This window comes from Sus scrofa, chromosome 18, assembly GCF_054392235.1.
Source record: "Sus scrofa isolate SSC_HxYL_T2T_F1_AM1 chromosome 18, Sscrofa_HxYL_maternal_Yorkshire_Landrace_v2.0, whole genome shotgun sequence".
Lineage (NCBI taxonomy): Eukaryota > Metazoa > Chordata > Mammalia > Artiodactyla > Suidae > Sus > Sus scrofa.
In genome coordinates, this window is record NC_139400.1 from 1,574,243 (window position 1) to 1,588,446 (window position 14,204).

Consider the following 14,204-nt stretch of genomic DNA (forward strand, 5'->3'; position numbering starts at 1 on the left):
TAGAATAGAATAGAACAGAACAGAAGAGAATAGATAGAATAGATTAGAATAAAATAGAATAAAACAGAATAGAACAGAATAGTACAGAACAGAATAGAATAGAATTGAATAGAAGAACAGATCAGAATAGAATAGATTAGAATAGAATAGAATAGAATAGAATAGAATAGAATAGAATAGAATAGAACAGAATAGAATAGAATAGAAAAGAATAGAACAGAATAGAACAGAACAGAACAGAACAGAACAGAACAGAATAAAATAGAACAGGACAGAACAGAATAGAATAGATTAGAACAAAATAGAACACAATATAATAGAATAGAATAGAATAGAACAGAACAGAACAGAATAGAATCGAACAGAATGGAATAGAATTGAACAGAATAGAACAGAATAGAATAGAATAGAATAGAATAGAACAGAACAGAAGAGAATAAATAGAATAGATTAGAATAAAATAGAATAAAACAGAATAGAACAGAATAGTACAGAACAGAATAGAATAGAATTGAATAGAAGAACAGATCAGAATAGAATAGATTAGAATAGAATAGAATAGAATAGAATAGAATAGAATAGAACAGAACAGAATAGAATAGAATAGACAAAAATAGAATAGAATAGAACAGAATAGAATAGAATAGAACAGAACAGAATAGAATAGAATAGAACAGAACAGAATAGAATAGAATAGAACAGAATAGAATAGAATAGAACAGAACAGAATAGAATAGAATAGAACAGAATAGAATAGAATAGAACAGAATAGAATAGAATAGAACAGAATAGAATAGAATAGAACAGAACAGAACAGAATAGAATAGAATAGAACAGAATAGAACAGAACAGAACAGAACAGAACAGAACAGAATATAATAGAACAGGACAGAACAGAATAGAATAGATTAGAACAGAATAGAACAGAACAGAATAGAATAGAATAGAATAGAATAGAATAGAATAGAATAGAATAGAACAGAACAGAACAGAATAGATTCGAACAGAATAGAATAGAATAGAACAGAATAGAACAGAATAGAATAGAAGAACAGAACAGAACAGAAAAAAATAGAACAGAAGAGAACAGAATAGAATAGAACAGAGTAGAATAGAACAGATCAGAATAGAAAAGAATAGAATAGAATAGAACAGAACAGAATAGAACAGAATAGAATAGAATAGAACAGAAGAGAATAGAACAGAACAGAACAGAACTTAATCGAACAGAATAGAATAGAATAGAAAAGAATAGAACAGAACAGAAGAGAATAGAATAGAATAGAACAGAACAGAATAGAACCGAATAGAACAGAACTGAATAGAACAGAACACAACACAACAGAACAGAATAGAATAGAATAGAATAGAATAGAACAGAACCGAATAGAACTGAACAGAACTGAATAGAACAGAATAGAATAGAATGAAATAGAACACAGCAGAATAGAATAGTACAGAATAGAACAGATTAGAATAGAATAGAATAGAACAGAACGGAACAGAAAAAAATAGAACAGAAGAGAACAGAATAGAATAGAACAGAGTAGAATAGAACAGAACAGAACAGAACAGAATAGAATAGAATAGAACAGAACAGAATAGAAGAGAATAGAATAGAATAGAACAGAAGAGAATAGAACAGAACAGAACAGAATATAATCGAACAGAATAGAATAGAATAGAAACGAATAGAACAGAATAGAATAGAATCGAACAGAATAGAATAGAATAGAACAGAATAGAATAGAATACAATAGAATAGAATAGAATAAAATAGAACAGAACAGAACAGAAAAGAATCGAACAGAATAGAAGAGAATAGAATAGAATAGAATAGAATAGAATAGAATAGAATAGAATAGAATAGAATAGAATAGAACAGAACAGAATAGAACAGAACACAACACAACACAACACAACAGAATGGAATAGAATAGAATAGAACAGAACCGAATAGAACAGTACAGAACTGAATAGAATAGAATACAATAGAATAGAACAGAAAATAATAGAATAGAACAGAATAGAATAGAATAGAACATAACAAAGTAGAATCGAATAGAATAGCATAGAACAGAACAGAATAGAATAGAATAGAACAGAATAGAATAGAATAGAACAGTATAGAATAGAATAGAACAGGACAGAACAGAATAGAATAGATTAGAACAGAATAGAACACAATAGAATAGAATAGAATAGAATAGAACAGAACAGAACAGAATCGAATCGAACAGAATAGAATAGAATAGAACAGAATAGAACAGATTAGAATAGAAAAGAATAGAACAGAATAGAACAGAACAGAACAGAACAGAACAGAATAAAATAGAACAGGACAGAACAGAATAGAATAGATTAGAACAAAATAGAACACAATATAATAGAATAGAATAGACTAGAACAGAACAGAACAGACTAGAATCGAACAGAATGGAATAGAATTGAACAGAATAGAACAGAATAGAATAGAATAGAATAGAATAGAAGAGAACAGAAGAGAATAAATAGAATAGATTAGAATACAATAGAATAAAACAGAATAGAACAGAATAGTACAGAACAGAATAGAATAGAATTGAATAGAAGAACAGATCAGAATAGAATAGATTAGAATAGAATAGAATAGAATAGAATAGAATAGAATAGAATAGAACAGAACAGAACAGAATAGAATAGAACAGAACAGAATAGAACAGAACAGAACAGAACAGAATGGAATAGAATAGAATAGAATAGAATAGAATAATACAGAACAGAACAGAATAGAATCGAACAGAATAGAATAGAATAGAACAGAATAGAATAGAATAGAACAGAATAGAATAGAATAGAACAGAACAGAACAGAACAGAATAGAATAGAATAGAATAGAATAGAATAGAACAGAACAGAACAGAATAGAATCGAACAGAATAGAAGAGAATAGAATAGAATAGAACAGAATAGAATAGAATCGAACAGAATAGAATAGAATAGAACAGAATAGAACAGAACAGAATAGAACAGAACACAACACAACAGAACAGAATGGAATAGAATAGAATAGAACAGAGCCGAATAGAACAGTACAGAACTGAATAGAATAGAATACAATAGAATAGAACAGAAAATAATAGAATAGAACAGAATAGAATAGAATAGAACATAACAAAGTAGAATCGAATAGAATAGCATAGAACAGAACAGAATAGAATAGAATAGAACAGAATAGAATAGAATAGAACAGTATAGAATAGAATAGAACAGGACAGAACAGAATAGAATAGATTAGAACAGAATAGAACACAATAGAATAGAATAGAATAGAATAGAACAGAACAGGACAGAATCGAAGCGAACAGAATAGAATAGAATAGAACAGAATAGAACAGATTAGAATAGAAAAGAATAGAACAGAATAGAACAGAACAGAACAGAACAGAACAGAACAGAATAAAATAGAACAGGACAGAACAGAATAGAATAGATTAGAACAAAATAGAACACAATAGAATAGAATAGAATAGAATAGAACAGAACAGAACAGAATAGAATCGAACAGAATGCAATAGAATTGAACAGAATAGAACAGAATAGAATAGAATAGAATAGAACAGAACAGAAGAGAATAAATAGAATAGATTAGAATACAATAGAATAAAACAGAATAGAAGAGAATAGTACAGAACAGAATAGAATTGAATTGAATAGAAGAACAGATCAAATAGAATAGATTAGAATAGAATAGAATAGAATAGAATAGAATAGAACAGAACAGAATAGAATAGAATAGAACTGAACAGAATAGAATAGATTAGACCAAAATAGAATAGAATAGAACAGAATAGAATAGAATAGAACAGAACAGAATAGAATAGAATAGAACAGAACAGAATAGAATAGAATGGAACAGAATAGAATAGAATAGAACAGAACAGAATAGAATAGAATAGAACAGAATAGAATAGAATAGAACAGAATAGAATAGAATAGAACAGAATAGAATAGAATAGAACAGGACAGAACAGAATAGAATAGAATAGAACAGAATAGAACAGAACAGAACAGAACAGAATAGAATAGAATAGAATAGAATAGAATAGAATAGAACAGAACAGAACAGAACAGAATAGAATCGAACAGAATAGAATAGAATAGAACAGAATAGAATAGAATAGAACAGAATAGAATAGAATAGAACAGAACAGAACAGAACAGAACAGAATAGAATAGAATAGAATAGAACAGAACAGAACAGAATAGAATCGAACAGAATAGAATAGAATAGAACAGAATAGAACAGAATAGAATAGAAGAACAGAACAGAACAGAAAAAAATAGAACAGAAGAGAACAGAATAGAATAGAACAGAGTAGAATAGAACAGATCAGAAGAGAAAAGAATAGAATAGTATAGAACAGAACAGAATAGAACAGAATAGAATAGAATAGAAGAGAAGAGAATAGAACAGAACAGAACAGAAAATAATCGAACAGAATAGAATAAAAAAGAAAAGAATAGAACAGAATAGAATAGAATCGAACGGAATAGAAAAGAATAGAACAGAATAGAATAGAATCGAATAGAATAGAATAGAATAGAATAGAATAGAACAGAACAGAACAGAACAGAATATAATTGAACAGAATAGAATAGAATAGAATAGAATAGATCAGAATAGAATAGAATCGAACAGAATAGAATAGAATAGAACAGAACAGAACAGAATAGAATCGAACAGAATAGAAGAGAATAGAATAGAATAGAACAGAATAGAATAGAATAGAACATAACAAAGTAGAATCGAATAGAATAGCATAGAACAGAACAGAATAGAATAGAATAGAACAGAATAGAATAGAATAGAACAGTATAGAATAGAATAGAACAGGACAGAACAGAATAGAATAGATTAGAACAAAATAGAACACAATAGAATAGAATAGAAGAGAATAGAACAGAACAGAACAGAATCGAATCGAACAGAATAGAATAGAATAGAACAGAATAGAACAGATTAGAATAGAAAAGAATAGAACAGAATAGAACAGAGCAGAACAGAACAGAACAGAACAGAATAAAATAGAACAGGACAGAACAGAATAGAATAGATTAGAACAAAATAGAACACAATAGAATAGAATAGAATAGAATAGAACAGAACAGAACAGAATAGAATCGAACAGAATGGAATAGAATTGAACAGAATAGAACAGAATAGAATAGAATAGAATAGAACAGAACAGAAGAGAATAAATAGAATAGATTAGAATACAATAGAATAAAACAGAATAGAAGAGAATAGTACAGAACAGAATAGAATTGAATTGAATAGAAGAACAGATCAGAATAGAATAGATTAGAATAGAATAGAATAGAATAGAATAGAATAGAATAGAATAGAACAGAACAGAATAGAATAGAATAGAACTGAACAGAATAGAATAGAACAGAACAGAATAGAATAGAATAGAACAGAATAGAATAGAATAGAACAGAATAGAATAGAATAGAACAGAATAGAATAGAATAGAACAGAACAGAACAGAATAGAATGGAACAGAATAGAATAGAATAGAACAGAACAGAATAGAATAGAATAGAACAGAATAGAATAGAATAGAACAGAATAGAATAGAATAGAACAGAATAGAATAGAATAGAACAGAACAGAACAGAATAGAATAGAATAGAATAGAATAGAATAGAACAGAACAGAATAGAATAGAATAGAACTGAACAGAATAGAATAGAATAGACCAAAATAGAATAGAATAGAACAGAATAGAATAGAATAGAACAGAACAGAATAGAATAGAATAGAACAGAACAGAATAGAATGGAATGGAACAGAATAGAATAGAATAGAACAGAACAGAATAGAATAGAATAGAACAGAACAGAATAGAATAGAATAGAATAGAACTGAACAGAATAGAATAGAATAGACCAAAATAGAATAGAATAGAACAGAATAGAATAGAATAGAACAGAACAGAATAGAATAGAATAGAACAGAACAGAATAGAATGGAATGGAACAGAATAGAATAGAATAGAACAGAACAGAATAGAATAGAATAGAACAGAATAGAATAGAATAGAACAGAATAGAATAGAATAGAACAGAATAGAATAGAATAGAACAGAACAGAACAGAATAGAATAGAATAGAACAGAATAGAACAGAACAGAACAGAATAGAATAGAATAGAATAGAATAGAATAGAATAGAATAGAACAGAACAGAACAGAATAGAATCGAACAGAATAGAATTGAATAGAACAGAATAGAATAGAATAGAACAGAATAGAATAGAATAGAACAGAACAGAACAGAACAGAATAGAATAGAATAGAATAGAATAGAACAGAACAGAACAGAATAGAATCGAACAGAATAGAATAGAATAGAACAGAATAGAACAGAATAGAATAGAAGAACAGAACAGAACAGAAAAAAATAGAACAGAAGAGAACAGAATAGAATAGAACAGAGTAGAATAGAACAGATCAGAAGAGAAAAGAATAGAATAGAATAGAACAGAACAGAATAGAACAGAATAGAATAGAATAGAACAGAAGAGAATAGAACAGAACAGAACACAACATAATCGAACAGAATAGAATAAAATAGAAAAGAATAGAAGAGAATAGAATAGAATCGAACGGAATAGAAAAGAATAGGACAGAATAGAATAGAATAGAATAGAATAGAATAGAATAGAACAGAACAGAACAGAATATAATTGAACAGAATGGAATAGAATAGAATAGAATAGATCAGAATAGAATAGAATCGAACAGAATAGAATAGAATAGAACAGAACAGAACAGAATAGAATCGAACAGAATAGAAGAGAATAGAATAGAATAGAACAGAATAGAATAGAATCGAACACAATAGAATAGAATAGAACAGAATAGAACAGAACAGAATAGAACAGAACACAACACAACAGAACAGAATGGAATAGAATAGAATAGAACAGAGCCGAATAGAACAGTACAGAACTGAATAGAATAGAATACAATAGAATAGAACGGAAAATAATAGAATAGAACAGAATAGAATAGAATAGAACATAACAAAGTAGAATCGAATAGAATAGCATAGAACAGAACAGAATAGAATAGAATAGAACAGAATAGAATAGAATAGAACATTATAGAATAGAATAGAACAGGACAGAACAGAATAGAATAGATTAGAACAGAATAGAACACAATAGAATAGAATAGACTAGAATAGAACAGAACAGAAGAGAATCGAATCGAACAGAATAGAATAGAATAGAACAGAATAGAACAGATTAGAATAGAAAAGTATAGAACAGAATAGAACAGAACAGAACAGAACAAAACAGAACAGAATAAAATAGAACAGGACAGAACAGAATAGAATAGATTAGAACAAAATAGAACACAATAGAATAGAATAGAATAGAATAGAACAGAACAGAACAGAATAGAATCGAACATAATGGAATAGAATTGAACAGAATAGAACAGAATAGAATAGAATAGAATAGAATAGAACAGAACAGAAGAGAATAAATAGAATAGATTAGAATACAATAGAATAAAACAGAATAGAACAGAATAGTACAGAACAGAATAGAATAGAATTGAATAGAAGAACAGATCAGAATAGAATAGAATAGAATAGAATAGAATAGAATAGAATAGAATAGAATAGAATAGAACAGAACAGAATAGAATAGAATAGACCAAAATAGAATAGAATAGAACAGAATAGAATAGAATAGAACAGAACAGAATAGAATAGAATAGAACAGAACAGAATAGAATAGAATAGAACAGAATAGAATAGAATAGAACAGAATAGAATAGAATAGAATAGAACAGAACATAACAGAACAGAATAGAATAGAATTGAATAGAATAGAATAGAACAGAACAGAACAGAATAGAATCGAACAGAATAGAATAGAATAGAAGAGAATAGAACAGAATAGAATAGAAGAACAGAACAGAACAGAAAAAAATAGAACAGAAGAGAACAGAATAGAATAGAACAGAGTAGAATAGAACAGATCAGAAGAGAAAAGAATAGAATAGAATAGAACAGAACAGAATAGAACAGAATAGAATAGAATAGAAGAGAAGAGAATAGAACAGAACAGAACAGAACAGAACATAATCGAACAGAATAGAATAGAATAGAAAAGAATAGAACAGAATAGAATAGAATCGAACGGAATAGAAAAGAATAGAACAGAATAGAATAGAATAGAATAGAATAGAACAGAACAGAACAGAATATAATTGAACAGAATAGAATAGAATAGAATAGAATAGATCAGAACAGAATAGAATCGAACAGAATAGAATAGAATAGAACAGAATAGAACAGAATTGAACAGAACAGAATAGAACAGAACACAACACAACAGAACAGAATGGAATAGAATAGAATAGAACAGAACCGAATAGAACCGTACAGAAGTGAATAGAACAGAATAGAGTAGAATGGAATAGAACACAATAGAATAGAATAGAACAGAAGAGAACAGATTAGAATAGAAAAGAATAGAACAGAACAGAATAGAATAGAACAGAATAGAACAGAACACAACACAACAGAACAGAATAGAATAGAATAGAATAGAATAGAACAGAACAGAACAGAACAGAATAGAATAGAATAGAATAGAATAGAATAGAATAGAACAGAACAGAATAGAACAGAATAGAACAGAACAGAATAGAATAGAATAGAATAGAATAGAACAGAATAGAATAGAATAGAAAAGAATAGAACAGAATAGAACAGAACAGAACAGAACAGAACAGAATAAAATAGAACAGGACAGAACAGAATAGAATAGATTAGAACAAAATAGAACACAATATAATAGAATAGAATAGAATAGAACAGAACAGAACAGAATAGAATCGAACAGAATGGAATAGAATTGAACAGAATAGAAAAGAATAGAATAGAATAGAATAGAATAGAACAGAACAGAAGAGAATAAATAGAATAGATTAGAATAAAATAGAATAAAACAGAATAGAACAGAATAGTACAGAAAAGAATAGAATAGAATTGAATAGAAGAACAGCTCAGAATAGAATAGATTAGAATAGAATAGAATAGAATAGAATAGAATAGAATAGAATAGAATAGAATAGAATAGAACAGAATAGAATAGAATAGAAAAGAATAGAACAGAATAGAACAGAACAGAACAGAACAGAACAGAACAGAATAAAATAGAACAGGACAGAACAGAATAGAATAGATTAGAACAAAATAGAACACAATATAATAGAATAGAATAGAATAGAACAGAACAGAACAGAATAGAATCGAACAGAATGGAATAGAATTGAACAGAATAGAACAGAATAGAATAGAATAGAATAGAATAGAACAGAACAGAAGAGAATAAATAGAATAGATTAGAATACAATAGAATAAAACAGAATAGAAGAGAATAGTACAGAACAGAATAGAATTGAATTGAATAGAAGAACAGATCAGAATAGAATAGATTAGAATAGAATAGAATAGAATAGAATAGAATAGAATAGAACAGAACAGAATAGAATAGAATAGAACTGAACAGAATAGAATAGAACAGAACAGAATAGAATAGAATAGAACAGAATAGAATAGAATAGAACAGAATAGAATAGAATAGAACAGAATAGAATAGAATAGAACAGAACAGAACAGAATAGAATGGAACAGAATAGAATAGAATAGAACAGAACAGAATAGAATAGAATAGAACAGAATAGAATAGAATAGAACAGAATAGAATAGAATAGAACAGAATAGAATAGAATAGAACAGAACAGAACAGAATAGAATAGAATAGAATAGAATAGAATAGAACAGAACAGAATAGAATAGAATAGAACTGAACAGAATAGAATAGAATAGACCAAAATAGAATAGAATAGAACAGAATAGAATAGAATAGAACAGAACAGAATAGAATAGAATAGAACAGAACAGAATAGAATGGAATGGAACAGAATAGAATAGAATAGAACAGAACAGAATAGAATAGAATAGAACAGAACAGAATAGAATAGAATAGAATAGAACTGAACAGAATAGAATAGAATAGACCAAAATAGAATAGAATAGAACAGAATAGAATAGAATAGAACAGAACAGAATAGAATAGAATAGAACAGAACAGAATAGAATGGAATGGAACAGAATAGAATAGAATAGAACAGAACATAATAGAATAGAATAGAACAGAATAGAATAGAATAGAACAGAATAGAATAGAATAGAACAGAATAGAATAGAATAGAACAGAACAGAACAGAATAGAATAGAATAGAACAGAATAGAACAGAACAGAACAGAATAGAATAGAATAGAATAGAATAGAATAGAATAGAATAGAATAGAACAGAACAGAACAGAATAGAATCGAACAGAATAGAATAGAATAGAACAGAATAGAATAGAATAGAACAGAATAGAATAGAATAGAACAGAACAGAACAGAACAGAATAGAATAGAATAGAATAGAATAGAACAGAACAGAACAGAATAGAATCGAACAGAATAGAATAGAATAGAACAGAATAGAACAGAATAGAATAGAAGAACAGAACAGAACAGAAAAAAATAGAACAGAAGAGAACAGAATAGAATAGAACAGAGTAGAATAGAACAGATCAGAAGAGAAAAGAATAGAATAGAATAGAACAGAACAGAATAGAACAGAATAGAATAGAATAGAACAGAAGAGAATAGAACAGAACAGAACACAACATAATCGAACAGAATAGAATAAAATAGAAAAGAATAGAAGAGAATAGAATAGAATCGAACGGAATAGAAAAGAATAGAACAGAATAGAATAGAATAGAATAGAATAGAATAGAATAGAACAGAACAGAACAGAATATAATTGAACAGAATGGAATAGAATAGAATAGAATAGATCAGAATAGAATAGAATCGAACAGAATAGAATAGAATAGAACAGAACAGAACAGAATAGAATCGAACAGAATAGAAGAGAATAGAATAGAATAGAACAGAATAGAATAGAATCGAACACAATAGAATAGAATAGAACAGAATAGAACAGAACAGAATAGAACAGAACACAACACAACAGAACAGAATGGAATAGAATAGAATAGAACAGAGCCGAATAGAACAGTACAGAACTGAATAGAATAGAATACAATAGAATAGAACGGAAAATAATAGAATAGAACAGAATAGAATAGAATAGAACATAACAAAGTAGAATCGAATAGAATAGCATAGAACAGAACAGAATAGAATAGAATAGAACAGAATAGAATAGAATAGAACATTATAGAATAGAATAGAACAGGACAGAACAGAATAGAATAGATTAGAACAGAATAGAACACAATAGAATAGAATAGACTAGAATAGAACAGAACAGAAGAGAATCGAATCGAACAGAATAGAATAGAATAGAACAGAATAGAACAGATTAGAATAGAAAAGTATAGAACAGAATAGAACAGAACAGAACAGAACAAAACAGAACAGAATAAAATAGAACAGGACAGAACAGAATAGAATAGATTAGAACAAAATAGAACACAATAGAATAGAATAGAATAGAATAGAACAGAACAGAACAGAATAGAATCGAACATAATGGAATAGAATTGAACAGAATAGAACAGAATAGAATAGAATAGAATAGAATAGAACAGAACAGAAGAGAATAAATAGAATAGATTAGAATACAATAGAATAAAACAGAATAGAACAGAATAGTACAGAACAGAATAGAATAGAATTGAATAGAAGAACAGATCAGAATAGAATAGATTAGAATAGAATAGAATAGAATAGAATAGAATAGAATAGAATAGAATAGAACAGAACAGAATAGAATAGAATAGACCAAAATAGAATAGAATAGAACAGAATAGAATAGAATAGAACAGAACAGAATAGAATAGAATAGAACAGAACAGAATAGAATAGAATAGAACAGAATAGAATAGAATAGAACAGAATAGAATAGAATAGAATAGAACAGAACATAACAGAACAGAATAGAATAGAATTGAATAGAATAGAATAGAACAGAACAGAACAGAATAGAATCGAACAGAATAGAATAGAATAGAAGAGAATAGAACAGAATAGAATAGAAGAACAGAACAGAACAGAAAAAAATAGAACAGAAGAGAACAGAATAGAATAGAACAGAGTAGAATAGAACAGATCAGAAGAGAAAAGAATAGAATAGAATAGAACAGAACAGAATAGAACAGAATAGAATAGAATAGAAGAGAAGAGAATAGAACAGAACAGAACAGAACAGAACATAATCGAACAGAATAGAATAGAATAGAAAAGAATAGAACAGAATAGAATAGAATCGAACGGAATAGAAAAGAATAGAACAGAATAGAATAGAATAGAATAGAATAGAACAGAACAGAACAGAATATAATTGAACAGAATAGAATAGAATAGAATAGAATAGATCAGAACAGAATAGAATCGAACAGAATAGAATAGAATAGAACAGAATAGAACAGAATTGAACAGAACAGAATAGAACAGAACACAACACAACAGAACAGAATGGAATAGAATAGAATAGAACAGAACCGAATAGAACCGTACAGAAGTGAATAGAACAGAATAGAGTAGAATGGAATAGAACACAATAGAATAGAATAGAACAGAAGAGAACAGATTAGAATAGAAAAGAATAGAACAGAACAGAATAGAATAGAACAGAATAGAACAGAACACAACACAACAGAACAGAATAGAATAGAATAGAATAGAATAGAACAGAACAGAACAGAACAGAATAGAATAGAATAGAATAGAATAGAATAGAACAGAACAGAATAGAACAGAATAGAACAGAACAGAATAGAATAGAATAGAATAGAATAGAACAGAATAGAATAGAATAGAAAAGAATAGAACAGAATAGAACAGAACAGAACAGAACAGAACAGAATAAAATAGAACAGGACAGAACAGAATAGAATAGATTAGAACAAAATAGAACACAATATAATAGAATAGAATAGAATAGAACAGAACAGAACAGAATAGAATCGAACAGAATGGAATAGAATTGAACAGAATAGAAAAGAATAGAATAGAATAGAATAGAATAGAACAGAACAGAAGAGAATAAATAGAATAGATTAGAATAAAATAGAATAAAACAGAATAGAACAGAATAGTACAGAAAAGAATAGAATAGAATTGAATAGAAGAACAGCTCAGAATAGAATAGATTAGAATAGAATAGAATAGAATAGAATAGAATAGAATAGAATAGAATAGAATAGAACAGAATAGAATAGAATAGAAAAGAATAGAACAGAATAGAACAGAACAGAACAGAACAGAACAGAACAGAATAAAATAGAACAGGACAGAACAGAATAGAATAGATTAGAACAAAATAGAACACAATATAATAGAATAGAATAGAATAGAACAGAACAGAACAGAATAGAATCGAACAGAATGGAATAGAATTGAACAGAATAGAACAGAATAGAATAGAATAGAATAGAATAGAACAGAACAGAAGAGAATAAATAGAATAGATTAGAATAAAAAAGAATAAAACAGAATAGAACAGAATAGTACAGAAAAGAATAGAATAGAATTGAATAGAAGAACAGCTCAGAATAGAATAGATTAGAATAGAATAGAATAGAATAGAATAGAACAGAATAGAATAGAATAGAACAGAACAGAATAGAATAGAATAGAACAGAATAGAATAGAATAGAACAGAATAGAATAGAATAGAACAGAATAGAATAGAATAGAACAGAACAGAACAGAATAGAATAGAATAGAACAGAATAGAACAGAACAGAACAGAACAGAACAGAACAGAACAGAATATAATAGAACAGGACAGAACAGAATAGAATAGATTAGAACAGAATAGAACAGAACAGAATAGAATAGAATAGAATAGAATAGAATAGAATAGAACAGAACAGAACAGAATAGATTCGAACAGAATAGAATAGAATAGAACAGAATAGAACAGAATAGAATAGAAGAACAGAACAGAACAGAAAAAAAATAGAACAGAAGAGAACAGAATAGAATAGAAGAGAGTAGAATAGAACAGATCAGAATAGAAAAGAATAGAATAGAATAGAACAGAACAGAATAGAACAGAATAGAATAGAATAGAACAGAAGAGAATAGAACAGAACAGAAC